This window comes from Moschus berezovskii, chromosome X, assembly GCF_049115385.1.
Source record: "Moschus berezovskii isolate FMDL1 chromosome X, NW_MosBer_1.0, whole genome shotgun sequence".
NCBI classification, from domain to species: domain Eukaryota; kingdom Metazoa; phylum Chordata; class Mammalia; order Artiodactyla; family Moschidae; genus Moschus; species Moschus berezovskii.
In genome coordinates this window covers 85662500-85677696 of record NC_142488.1, presented here as the reverse complement: position 1 = coordinate 85677696, position 15197 = coordinate 85662500, and the positions used below count along the sequence as shown (strand labels likewise).

Genomic DNA, 15197 nt, shown 5'->3' with positions numbered 1-15197 from the left:
ATTCTTAATCCTTTTGCCCATCTTTACTTTTCTCATCACACTGATGTCTGGAATTATATTACAAATTCGTTTTTTGACTGTCTAATGCACTAGAAAGTGAAAGTGAAGTTACTCAGCCCTGTCCAACTCTTTGCGACCCTATAGACTGTAGCCTACCAGGCTTCTCTGTCCATGAGATTTTCCAGGCAATAGTACTGGAGTGGATTGCCATTTCCTTCTCCAGGGGATCTTCCCAACCCAGGGTTTGAACCCGGGTCTCCCATATTGTAGACATACGCTTTACCGTGTGAGACACCAGGGAAGTCCACTGCACTAGAATATATGCTCAAAGACTGATATATATATATATGTGTGTGTGTATATATATATATTTTAAGTTTCTCACCATTGAAAAAGAGAGAGCTTGCTATATAGTAGGCATTTGATAGATAGTCCCTGAATGAACACATGACTTCGTTATCAGTAAAAATGTTATAACATTATATTAAAATAATCAACACTGGTAAAATGAATCAGAGAGGAAGTTAATTCAACATTTATGCATTTAATGTCTGAGTGGAACAAGGATGGATAGACTACATTAGATTAAGAAAATAAGAAGGTTTTAGAGCTGAAAAACACATTCAAGATTACCTAATATAATTCCTTTGTACTTAAAACGTATTTAATTGCATAACTTTGAGACATTTCATTTCCATGATTTTCTGGGTTCAGGCTAATTTACTGAAAGCTAATACTTTTATTTCCTCTAAAGAAAATGATTATTAAAACAATTTATTTTTAATAATACTAATATTTAAATGTAAAACAATGACTTACTAAGAGGAAAATAAGTAAAAGTCATAAATCTAAAGACTTTTAGATCAGTAGTAGAATTATTAACCTAAGCACATCTTAGCATTTTATGTTACGAAAAAGATAAAAAACAACATATAAACGTTGCAGAGAAAAACAGTGAAGCACTATGCCCCATTTGTAGCATGACAATGTACATTTGAGTTAATAAAGAAATCTTTAATTACCATATTAATAATGTTAATCTCATTACTCATATGGTATTTCACACACATGCACACGCACACACATATGCACACATGTGTGCCAACACAAGACTCAAATCAAAAGAACTGCCAAGTTTTTATAAACTTATAATTGAAAGATATGACCTTACAATCCAAACTAGATGTTTTTGTAATTAAAAACAAAACGTCATTTTAATACCTAAACTTCCTTCAGGCAGCAGAGTTTCTTCTGTAAGACTAACTCATGGCAACTACATTTCATTTTTATTTGAAAGGACTGATCCAGTGTTTTTATAGCTCTCGATTAAGCTGTTTAAATAAAAAAAGTAAATGTTGAAAATGGAAACCACTGTGGTTAAGCTCTAGGTAAATGAGTAATGGGCAAATCTCTGGCGGTTTGAAAGTTTGGTTTGTATAAATACCTAAATCTATTTGAACCTCTTTAGCTAAAAAATTCTAGCTCCCACAAGGTTAGTAGAGCTTTAGGTTTTTCCACTGAATCTGACACAGCTTTTCAAAAATACCCATATTCAATCCCTAGCCAATAATAAAAGCAACTTTGGGAGAAAAAGTTAAAAGTTCTTGAAATATAAAATGTCTTCAGTATTTGGCTCCATCTGAGAGATTTCTAACTCTCCAACTTTAAAACTCTACTGGAAGTACAAATCCAGCAAGATCATGGACAAGAAAATAGATGTATTAGAATTACTGAGAACCAAATCATCAAGGTACCAAACTGCCAGATATTTTTAACACCTGCAGATAAACAGATAGAAGTAAAGGTTCATCTTTGACTCTTCTATGACTTCTTATCCATCCTTCACATCTCAGCTCAAGCATCACCTTCTCAAGAGAGCTCTCCGTAACTAGGTTGCTGACTGGTATAGGATTATAAATCTCTTTAATGTCACTTGCCATGGTTGCTTAAGGAGTTATTTAATGTATATGTCTTCCAGGACACTAAAACCTCCCTGAGGCTATGTCATGTCTTACTATTTCAAGTATTTAGGACAATGTCTGCAACATAGCAAGAATCGCTAAATAAATATTTGTGGAATGAGTAAATCCTCAAAAACATCAACCAGTTGCAAGACAATGTAACAGCTTTTGTTATGAAACATGTCAGGATAGACATGAAAAAATAAAAGAAAATTTTAAGATATAAAATATTATACAAATGCAAGCTTTTTATTGCTGTATTACAAATCCAAATTAGAGAGCAGTTGAATGTGAAAAAAATTCATCTGCCCCATTTGATAGACATGGACACAATCTTTCTAATACTGGAAACAATTCTGACTTTAGTCATTACTTGGTCAATAGCTGGCAAGTGGCAAGTATTACCTCACTTTTGCAAATACCATGTGGTGATTGGAAACAGGGAGAGAAATATAACTAAAGGTATTTGTCTTTCAGCTCTTTCAGTTCAGTTCAGTTCAGTCGCTCAGTTGTGTCTGACTCTTTCCGACCCCATGAATCACAGCATGCCAGGCCTCCCTGTCCATCACCAACTCCTGGAGTTCACTCAAACTCATGTCCACCGAGTCGGTGATGCCATCCAGCCATCTCATTCTCTGTCGTCCCCTTCTCCTCCCGCCCCCAACCTTTCCCAGCATCAGAGTCTTTTCCAGTGAGTCAATTCGTCGCATGAGGTGGCCAAAGTATTGCAGTTTCAGCTTTAGCATCAGTCCTTCCAATGAACACCCAGGATTGATCTCCTTCAGCTCTTTACAACCCACCAAATACTGTTCAACCTCTTCAGATGAGCATTCTTGATTTTTTGGAATTTGAGTTTTTACTCATTTCCCTACAACTAGGAATTTCAGTACTCTTGCCTAGAAAATCCCATGGATGGAGGAGCCTTGTACGCTGCAGTCCATGGGGTCGTTAAGGGTCGGACACGACTGAGTGACTTCACTTTCACTTTTCACTTTCACACATTGGAGAAGGAAATGGTAACCCACTCCAGTGTTCTTGCCTGGAGAATCCCAGGGACGGGGGAGCCTGGTGGGCTTTCGTCTATGGGGTCACACAGAGTCGGACATGACTGAAGTGACTTAATAGCAGCAGCAGCAGGAATTACAACTAATTTTCACTACTCTGAGCCAAACGTGTATTTGATATTCTTTTGACACATTTTGGATCTTTACAGATTGAGTCTTTGTTGCTAACTTTGCTGGTATAACTCTCCATGAACCCTTACCCCAAGTTTTCAATCAGAAGTGGTCTGAATTATTAAGATGATGGATGTGAACACTATACAGACTGTAAGTCTTATGAATGTTCTGGGATTTATTTTACAGAGCAATTTTCCATTTTATATTGCATTTATCATACTCATATTGTCTTATGAGTATATTATTCATTTTGTTTATAAACTTATATGTTCCAAAATAAAAGGTCTACATTTTTGTTATTTTTATATACCTCACAGACCTAAAGCTTTGTTCACAGGCACATGCAGGCATTAAAAGAACAATAGTACACATATGGGCAAAAGGGAGATACAAACTTTTATATACAAAAGGGAGAGTAGAGGGCAAACTGTCTGTGCCAATTCTGTATGGATATCTGAATATATAGGCAGATATGTTAAATAACCTAACATATATGCCCTCTTGATGCCTATAAGCAATTAAGTATTTTCAACATGAAATATGAATTTAAGCTATTTAATTTTATAATACAGGATTCAGGACTCATTGACTAAAATAAAGCTTAGTAATAAAAAATTTTATTTGTAAATATAATCAAGCCTATAAAGTTTAGTTGATCACTTCAAATCTTAAACTCTGACTCTCCTTCCATCCAACAGTAGAATATCTGCATACAGTCCACTATAGGAGAGTTCTTAGAGTGAAAGTCATTTTCATATTTATCTAATCAGACACAACTAGTGAGTGGCTTTGGGGGGAGGGGTTTGTTTAAATAGACATTACATGAATTTCAAAGTCAAAGAGAATTACATCTTGGGTGACGTATGAAAGGATGTAGCAAAATATTTTAAACTACTACCTCTACAAAATATTCTAACATCCTTGAAATCAAATGTCAGCAGAGAGCAAATCATGCATTCATTCATTCACCAGACATGTATTGAGCCCTACTATGTGCCAGGCCCTGGGAGTACAAAAGATGATCAACACAGAACCAACACAGTAAACTTCCTGCACACAGAGAGTTTATGTTGCAGCAGGAATTGAGTCTTATCTCCCCCATGAAGCTGCTCCAAACCATACCCTTCTCTATCTGGTGAAATCTCAATACATTTTAAACCAATGTTGTAAACAAACAGGACCTTATGGGGCTTTCCAGTTATAGACCTCCCCTCACCCACAATAACCTCTACCTGCCTCTTGTTTGTAGAAAAGCTATAAGTTTTCCAGGCCTCCCATGAGTCACAAAAGCCTGGCTCAAGAATGAATGATTGAAAGGATGTGCCCATATAGCAACAAAAATAGTAATTGGGCCAGGAGAACTGATAAGAGTTTAAACAGTACATCAATCACATGGCAGTCCCAGAATCATTAGTTTCTCCCTCAAAAAGATAACAGTATCTGAGGGACATTTCCTGAGTTGTTTTACAGATCCTAAAAACCCTTACCAAATGGAAGAGGTTAAATACTTGATAACCTTGAACACTTAGTCCCCCAGACCTACTAGGGCAAGAGGATTGCTATTTTAACCCCTGTGACATAGCCATGTTACCTCACCATCAACCAATCAGAGAACTGTGCATGAGTTAATCACATACCCTGTGATCCCAGTCCCTCGCCTGGCCTTTAAAAAAGCTTTCCTGAAACCCATTGGGGAGTTCCAGTGTTGTGAGCATTACCCGCCCCAGACTCCTTTTCTAGTGCCCTGAAATAAATGTTGCACTCTCCTTCACCACAACGCAGGGGCAGTAGATTGGCTTTTTGCATGTGGGCAGGCAAATCCGAGTTTGGTTCTGTAAGTGTCATCCAATTAAACTTGATAAAACACCATCCTTTCAATGCTTTATTTCTCATACACATGCTCTTAAGTAAATGTTAAGCTTCTTTAGAGCAAAGAATATTTTCTATTTCATCTTATGTTTCAGTTCCATGGTAACTAATAGTGCTAGGTTCTGGAGTAGCTGCTTAATGAACAGATGTTGATTGACTGATAAAAACATGGAAGGAAACTTATTTTTGAACCTAGAAAAACTGTTGGTACATTCAGTTCTTAACTATCTGCATTGAGGGAGATAGTTAATGCAAAACAAAGAATAATATACAAGTCATTTCCATTTGGCTTTGGAATGTATTTACATACTTAACTTTTCATTTGGGTCTATTGCTTGGCTTGAGAATATATTTCCAACAAAACAATAAAGCTGCCATGTGAATTTCCAACAGTGATCAAAGCTGGAATGCTCTCTCACTACAGGAAAAAGAGAGGAAGAAATATTGAAATGGCCTATTGGATTTTCAGCGTGCATTACACCCATTTACAATGAAATCAGCTTGGATTGCTTGTTGCTGTCTTCTACTACTTCTACCTCCCTGACTACATGCCTTTTTGAAAGCATTAAACATAGCTGCTGGGAAAGGTTGGGGGTGGGAGGAAAAGGGGATGACGGAGAATGAGATGGCTGGATGGCATCACCGACTCTGTGGACATGAGTTTGAGTGAGCTCCGGGAGTTGGTGATGGACAGGGAGGCCTGGAGTGCTGTGACTCACGGGGTCGCTAAGAGTCGGACACGACTGAGGGACTGAACTGAACTGAACATTTAGAATATTGCCTTTCATTGAGTATGCAAGTATCTTCAAATTCCATTTGCTGCTTCTTTCTCTAAATAAGTGAAAAAGACAGTAAAAGTCACCCAGTTGTGTCTGACTCTTTGCGACCCCATGGACTGTAGCTTGCCAGGCTCCTCTGCTCATGGAATTTTCCAGGCAAGAATACTGCAGTGGGTTGCCGTTTCCTCCTTTAATAGATTTTCCCAACCGAGGGATCAAACCAGGGTCTCCTGCATTGCAGGCAGATTCTTTACCCTCTGAGCCACCAGAGAAGCCCAAGTGAAAAAGATAGGCATTTGCTTAAACCCAAACATCTGGATACTCCCAGAATAATGAAATGAAAGCTTCCTTCTTCTTCCAAAGGCACTTACTGCATGAATGTACTTATCCCTTTCAGTCTTAATACACACACAGACACACACATGACATAGATAAAATGAAGGTGGACAAAAGTAGATCATGGTTGTTTACAAAGAATATTTTCCTTGGGGTTCAAAGTCATTACTATACCTAGTCCTAATAACAACATAGGTGAGGTGGGCAAGGCAAGTATTATTCTTTCAGCTTTACAAATGGGGAAACAGTGTCTTTCCTAAGTTTACAAAGACCATGGCTAAAACTTAGGTCTATTGATACACATCCAAATGTCTTTTCATTCAAATGGATTAATAAAAAATGCTTTGCATTTGTACAGCACACTAAAGTTCAAAAGTACTTTTATATATATGGGGTAAATAAAGTGGACAGAGAGTATTTCTCAAGAGTGTGCAAAATGAAATTGGCTCTCTTTAGGTTTGGGATCAGGACCATGATGTAGAAATCTGGAGGTGAGTAACTGAGCAGAGTTGCTGTACTAAATTTGATAATGGCTTAGCTGATATGAAAAATGCTTAACTAAATGTTTGCTTTTGATAAAAAAGGAGTTGGGACTTTCACATCTTGCAACCAATTTCAACTCGGTTACTCATGACTTCTTACTCAAACATCAACTGGTGACTCGGTAATATTCTCCTTCTCACTAATGACCTTGGGAAAGCTTTTCTAAAGTTTCTTTTTAGATTTTTCATTCCTTTTCAGTTCTCACCATCGGTGAGTGCCTTAGCTTTAAAGGAATAGGTGATATGTAATCCTCTCAAGTTGATAATTTCAAATGCTCGTCTTATGTATGTGTATGTGGATGGATGGATGGATATGTGTGTATCTATATATCCATCATCAAGATTTCAGCTGAAAAAGTTCAATGTTGTTTGTTATGTATATCTATTTCTAACTTCAGTGATGAATTGGGACAATAATAAGTAATTACCCCATTTCACCTTTGCAAAACAAAGGAGAGTATTATTACATGTTTACTGACTTGCTTTCTTTTCAAGCTTATTTTTTATTTCTACCTTACAAAGCTAATTCACTTCCCATATATCAAAGTTTAAAATCAGAATAAAAGAACAGGCACTGTTCAATGAAAAGCTAAGTTTACTTGCTATAATATTCAAAAGTTACCTCAAAAAGATTCTAACTAGAAATAACTGAACAGACATCTAATATAGAAAAAGACACTAATATATCTTTCTACATTATACAAATAGTACCTGATTGAGATACTGTTGCAAGAGTATATTAATTGACTCATACTAACGTCACCATCATTGCCTAAAAACTGTGTGCATTCAACATAACATGCATGCCTCTCATAATTAAATATAGTTTTAGTAAATTTCAAATAAAAGCAAAAAGAAACAAATGATGGCTACAATCTCCAATTTAAGTTCTTTGCAGACTAGATGAGTCTCTAGTGGGCTGAAAGGGTTTAAGCATCCTTTAAATAAGCAATACACTCTTTTCTCACCATTAGCATCATGCACCAAATGTCTATCAATTCCCTAAACAAAGTTTGAAAAATGGAGCTCATCGTAATTTTAGGGTGCCGTTCAAACAAGCAAGACATTTCAAATAGAAAATTTTTGAGATGACTGATCTGAAAAACTATATGTTCCATTGAGACAGTTTCTTAGAATGTGATTTATAAGAGCCAAAGAGATAATTCTTAATAATTGCATTTTAAATCAAAACATAAAGGAATAACAGTGGAAACATGTTATACCCCTTTTCTTTTTGACAAACTGAAGTTATGACAGGATAACAAGCTATTTTCTACTTACTTGCTAGAATGCTATTTAACATTAAACATTATTACAATGACCTCTAACATATTAAATAAACATTTATTAGGACAATTTTCTATAAAGCACTGTGCTAAGTTTGTTGTACTCAAAGATGAATAAGGATTTCTGTCTCAAAAAATTTTATAACCCAGTGTACAAAACACATACACACAAGCAGAGTATAGGCAAGTCAGTAAGTACAATAATCAAAATATTAAAATGCTATGAGAACACAGGGGACAAGGAAATTAATTATGTTTGCTATGATTAAGGAAGACTTTGTGGAGGATATGGAATAAGTGAGTAGCTAATTTTTTAATTAATTTGCAAACCTTACAAAAATATATTTTTTTTCTTCTGAAGCAACACATAGATTCACAGTGAAGAAATGTGAATTTCATTTCAGATTTATGAAGCTTTCTGACCGTAGAGGCAGCATGATACCATGGTAACAAGCACAAGGCTTAGAGACTGAAGGAGCAAAACTTACTTGAATCCTGGCTCTCATTAAATACCAGACATGAAACATACAGGATCTTGCATAAGTTTGAACTTTTGAACCTATATAGCCTCAATCCTCACATATTTAAAGTGGGGTTAATCATAGTACCTACCAAATAGAGTAAAGCAAAGGAGAAAAGGAAAGATATAAGCATCTGAATGCAGAGTTCCAAAGAATAGCAAGGAGAGATAAAAAAGCCTTCCTCAGCAATCAATGCAAAGAAATAGAGGAAAACAACAGAATGGAAAAGACTAGGATCTCTTCAAGAAAATTAGAGATACCAAGGGAACATTTCATGTAAAGATGGGCTCAATAAAGGACAGAATGGTATGTACCTAACAGATGCAGAAGATAAAAGAAGAGGTGGCAAGAATACACAGAAGAACTGTACAAAAAAGATCTTCACGACCCAGATAATCACGATGGTGTGATCACTCACCTAGAGCCAGACATCCTGGAATGTGAAGTTAACTGGGCCTTAGAAAGCATCACTTCGAACAAAGCTAGTGGAGGTGATGGAATTTCAGATAAACTATTTCAAATCCTGAAAGATGATGCTGTGAAAGTGCTGCACTCATTATGCCAGCAAACGTGGAAAACTTAGCAGTGGCCACAGGACTGGAAAAGGTCAGTTTTTATTCCAATCCCAAAGAAAGGCAATTCCAAGAATGCTCAAACTATCACACAATTGCACTCATTTCCCATGCTAGTAAAGTAATGCTCAAAATTCTCCAATCCAGGCTTCACCAATATGTGAACTGTGAAATTCCAGTTGTTCAAGTTGCTTTTAGAAAAGGCAGAGGAACCAGAGATCAAATTGTCAACATCCGTTGGATCATGGAAAAAGCAAGAGAGTTCCAGAAAAACATCTACTTCTGCTTTACTAACTTTGCCAAAGCATTTGACTGTGTGGATCACAATAAACTGTGGAACATTCTGAAAGAGATGGGAATACCAGACCACCTGACCTACCTCTTGAGAAACCTGTATGCAGGTCAGGAAGCAACAGTCAGAACTGTACATGGAACAACAGACAGGTTCCAATAAGAAAAGGAGTACGTCCAGGTTGTATATTGTCACCCTGCTTGTTTAACTTATATGCAGAGTACATCATGAGGAACGCTGGGCTGGAAGAAGCACAAGGTGGAATCAAGATTGCTGGGAGAAATATCAATAACCTCAGATATGCAGATAACACCACCCTTATGGCAGAAAGTGAAGAGGAACTAAAAAGCCTCTTGATGAAAGTGAAAGAGGAGAGTGAAAAAGTTGGCTTGAAGCTCAACATTCAGAAAACTAAGATCATGGCATCTGGTTCCATCACTACATGGGACATAGATGGGGAAACAGTGGAAACAGTGTCACACTTCATTTTCTGGGGCTCCAAAATCACTACAGATGGTGACTGCAGCTATGAAATGAAAAGATGCTTACTCCTTGGAAGGAAAGTTATGACCAATCTAGATAGCATATTAAAAAGCAGAGATATTACTTTGCCAACAAAGGTCCGTCTAGTCAAGGCTATGCTTTTTCCTTTGGTCATGTATGGATGTGAGAGTTGGACTGTGAAGAAAGCTGAGTGCCGAAGAATTGATGCTTTTGAACTGTGGTGTTGGAGAAGACTCTTGAGAGTCCCTTGGACTGCAAGGAGATCCAACCAGTCCATCCTAAAGGAGATCAGTCCTGGGTGTTCATTGGAAGGACTGATGCTAAAGTTGAAACTGCAATCCTTTGGCCACCTCATGCGACGAGTTGACTCACTGGAAAAGACTCTGATGCTGGGAAAGATTGGGGGCAGTAGGAGAACAGGACAACAGAGGATGAGATGGCTGGATGGCATCACCGACTTGATGGACATGAGTTTGAGTAAACTCCGGGAGTTGGTGATGGACAGTGAGGCCTAGTGTGCTACGATTCATGGGGTCGCAAATAGTCGGATACAACTGAGCGACTGAAGTGACTGACTGACTGACCGTATAGTATTGCCTTGGAGATCACTCGAGATTGTATGAAAGTGAAAGCGAAAGCCTCTCAGTTCTGTTTGAGACTCCATGGACTATGCAGTCCATGGGATTGTCTAGGCCAGAATACTGGAGTGAGTAGAATTTCTCTTCTCCAAGTTATCTTCCCAACTCAGGGATCGAACTGTGGTCTCCTGCACTGCAGGCAGACTCTTTACCGGCTGAGCCACAAAACACCTATATATTCTTAGCACTGTGACTGACACATGATATTCACTAAGCAGTTGCTATTATTCATATTTTACTATCATTGTTATTGTTATTACTATAAGTGATTATACCTTCTATTGCAAATTACTGTACAAATAATTGAAGTTAAAACACACACACAACAAACTTGCTTTCACTGGCAAGGGCCTGAGTTCAATCCCTGGTCAGAGAACTAAGATTCCACAAGCTGTGTGATGCAACCAAAGTAAATAAATAAACTTCCAAAATATGATGAAGAGTGCATATTTCAAAGAATGCTAACAATCTTCCTTTTTTAAAAAGCAGTCTTTTCCCCCTATTACTTACCATGCTCCCATGCTTACTCTCTCTCTTTTTCTTTCTTTCTTTTTTTTAATCCTGGGCCCTCTCTCCCTGAGCAGTCTCATGAAAACCAGTTTTGCTTTGAACTTCCAAATTTGCTGAGTTTGAGACCAGCAGGCAATTGAATCAGTGAACTTCCCTCTAGTCTAGCCTAAAGCTCTTGATTTTTCAGGAGCTAGAAAACAGCCAAGATTTGTACATTCATACCGGCAAAAAAAGCCTTGCTGTTGAGGTTTCTGTTTTGTTTTTAACATGGGCATTTACTTTACAAAGTATGAATCATCCTCTCTCTTAAACCTGTTACTGGCATGTTCTCAAAGGTGACTAATATTGCTGAGATTGAATAATAATCGTGTCAGTTTTTCATCTTTTCAAAAATTATTCTCTTAATAAAAGTGGAAGAAAAAATGACATAGCTGCAGTGCAGTAGAGACCCCAAATCTATTCTGAATTGTCTGGTCAGGGCAGTGTGCTTCTTTTAGAAGTTGACTTTTAAACACTTCAAATGGCTCTCCCTCCTACTATGAGGTAATCTGAGGTGTTGATAGTGAGCTGACAGTATGTTAATATCATTAACATACTGTCAGCTCCTCTTGTCAATGTGTAAATGGTGCCCCTGCTACTCAGTCCTCCCTGCCCTCTGGTTGGTGAAATGATTTAGCCAGCAGTCAATCAAAAAGCTAAGCTGATTTGGGGCAATAGACAGCTCTGCCATTGATAAAATCTTTGTGAGCAAATGTGGTAAGAAATTTGCCAACAGGATATAAGCAACAGGATATAAGGTCAACATTGTGCTTTTTAGATAGTTGAAGACTGGACCACACCATATATTTTAAAGTCTACGGAGCCCTCTTTTAAGAATGGGTTTTCCCAGAGGAAAAAGCAAGGAGCAGTAAGTAAAAGTGATGCATGGACTTAAAAGAAAGAAAGAAAAAATCGTTCATACTCATGTGATTGGTCAAAAGACAAAAGCTGAAAAACTCGGAATCCACATATAATGTCAAGTTCAAGAGATGGGTCTCAGGGTCGACAAGCAGACCACTCACAGTGCTCCCTCTCACCTCTCCTAAGCATAGGTTATTTTTCAAAACTTTGAAACCGACAGTGATTCTGAACCTCACCTCACCAATTTTTGCAACAAGTGCCAAAACACAGACAAAGACTACCAAATTCCTGGTCACCTTAAAAAAGGGATGACCTGCTGAACCTTGTAACTTTAAAACAATGAAGCTATGACAAATAACTGTATAGGTTGTTGAAGTTATCCTGAGACAACTTGAGCTCACCATGGTGACACAGGGACAATTGTGAACTATTTCATCACCAGACATGGAAAATACTTATTTAATGAATAGGAACATTTTTTAAAGGCTCAAGAGGGTAAAACTGAGCAGTATCTGATACATAGTAAACATTCAGCTAATGAGTGAACATTACCATTTTTATAACTTACTAAAAAAAGAATATAGATTCTATTTGAATTCACTGACCAAACAATTGAACCTAAAACTTCCACTATTATTATGATGAGCATATTGACATGAAGAATACAACGCACTGCTTTTTAAAAAAATCACAACAGCAAATTTCTCGACATGGTATCTAGATTTTTGAAGCATGTGTATTTCAAAATATATGGTGCTATTATATCCAATACAGACAATCCCTTTTCATCCTAGAACCTCCCTACTATGATTTATGAGACAATTTTCTCTATTTCCCTCTGCTTTACAGCCTTACAAAGTTAATCTTGCTTCGTTTACTCTTTCCACCTTTTAAAAAAAATTTAGAACAAGTAAACTTTGGGGTAGAGAAAGAGAGTCAGAGGTGACAAGCTTCCTTCTAAAGCCATTGACTATTGTTTAGGAAGCAGGAAATAGCCTGGCTTATTCCATTCATAGGAGAGATTTCATTCCCTTTTTTGTTTTTCACATTTACTTTTAAAAGATTTCGGTTATCCCTTCTAACTGATTACACTTTACATGCTCAAAAAAGGTGATTCAAAGTTACTCAACTTCCTGTGAAGATGTATATGAAGAAAAGTTTTATAACTACAAGCACAGCCAACTACTCTTTCAACAATATCCCTGTTGGTGTGTTAAGTAAAAGGAGGATCTTGGATTAGATGATCTTCATTGTCTCTAGCTATATTATTCTGTGATTTAATACATACTTATTGAATGCCTTCATGTTGCTAGGTGCTGCACATTGGGATGGGCATATCGGAATTAACATGCTGGACAAGATTTGGCCATTAGGCCAGCAAGACAAAGAAGTGAATAAATGCCAGACTGTCAGCAAATTGTAGTCAAGTTTTCTACCTTGTGTACTGCTGTATTTTCATGATTTGGTAATGCCAAGCGTATTTTAAGTGTTCCGTCAATAATGTGAAAGAACAAGGGTGAACATGGGGTGCTATGGTACTTAGACCAACCTAGAGATTTGGTGAAGATTCAACCTAAATATTCATTTGCCTTCTGGCCATCATGCCACTGCTGCTAACTACAGCACCGATACCTTCTAAAAGTCTAGAGTGGCACTGCTATTCAGTTTTTGACCTCACAGGCCTTATAGAGAGGTTACAGTTTAAGTAAAGGTAAGATTTCCTTCATTCAAGAGATAACTACCCCCATAATTGTGCCTATAGTTACTCAGTTTAAAGGGCCAGTGACCTAACGTAAATGAATTTATTGTCAGGGGACAGAAACAGTAGAAAGATCATCCAGTACAAAGAGTCTTACACTAAAAATAGGATCATGGTTCAGATTTTAAAACTGAATCAAGTATTCCACAAGGAAATATCCTTCTCTTTTGAAATTGTCAAAAGAGTGGAAAAAAAATTAAGTAAGCACCAAAATTGACATAATATATATATACATATGATGATTAGACCATTTGTTTGCCATTTTCTAGAAGATTCAACCTCTCAGTGGTTGTCCAAGGGGTCTTTCTAAGCAAGAATCATTTGAGTACAGTTTTACCATTGTAATTTATTAATTCGGAGGTTTTAATCAACTTCAACCAAAAGACAGAGTCAATAGTCTACTTTTTCTCTAAATAAATTTCTACATATTTCTTTTTTTTCTAATATAATATCCAAAGTAACGATTCTATACATTTTAATATACTTTTCAATCCCCATGTAGACAGTCACACTTCGGTGCCATTTAAATGAAGAATAACCATTCATCCGTAACATACAGATGCAGAAGGCTCTGGATTTTCATTCCAAAGCACTTAATTACCTGCATAAAGAGAGAAATAAAATAGAATCCAGGCCAAGTTCATGAGGGCTTGAAATTACTTTTCTTTTTTGAAATGAGCAACAAAGATTCCTCAATGTTGCATGCTGTTGTGTGGCCATATGCCAACTGTAGAAGAAAATGTTAAAAAGAAAAAAGGGATCAGGAATTAAATACAGATATGTAAGGCAAGAAACAAAATCAACAGGTGAAAACTGTAGGTGGTACTTCCAACCACAAGACAATATAACAAATTTGAAAGAAAAATCTAATCAGCAACAAAATTAAATCTTCATATGAAATATTTCAATGTGGGCAGCTATGTAATTAAAGGTTATTTTTGAGGATTTCCTGCCTACAATCTCCCACAAACTTATGTTCCCAATATTCCTATTTACATAAGTACTCAGCATCACTAAAGGACCACACAGAATACAGTATTAATTTATGAACCAAACATTGAAAATGAAAAAACAAAATCTTTTTTTTGCATAAATATAAATTGCTATTCTCAAGTAATTCAAGTTCAGGACCATAAATTCCAAGCTGGGCAGGAAAGAAAGTATATGAGAGAAGAAAAAGACAGAAGATTTAACCTTGAAACAAGGTGACTGCCATATAGTTGTTGAAAGAATTTACTTATTATCAGATAAAGAATTTACAGTATTTATTCCCTCTAGAGATATAAAAATGGTGAATCAATCTGCAGTTCAAGATATTTATTTAAACCCAGAGGAGGAGGATATGGCTTTAACTTTTGAAAACCAAAATAGAAAAAAAAAAAAAAAGCTCTAATATAGTTTATCTTTAGATACCAGATTTAACATTAAGCAGTTCAAGCTAAATATCATTTCTCAAATTTTCCTTTAATATAATTCTGTAATTTATATGAATATACTGTATGTAAAATAGGGATTTAAAAACATTTATGTAGCAGGCAATGCTTAACGTT

At 36.6% G+C, this 15197-nt stretch overlaps 1 protein-coding gene across 9 annotated transcripts in view; it reads right to left on the bottom strand.

The window, feature by feature from the left end:
* The window catches only part of DIAPH2 (diaphanous related formin 2), a 1076961-nt gene that overhangs the window by 385238 nt on the left and 676526 nt on the right, over positions 1–15197 (bottom strand). The gene's annotated exons all lie outside the window — the stretch shown is intronic.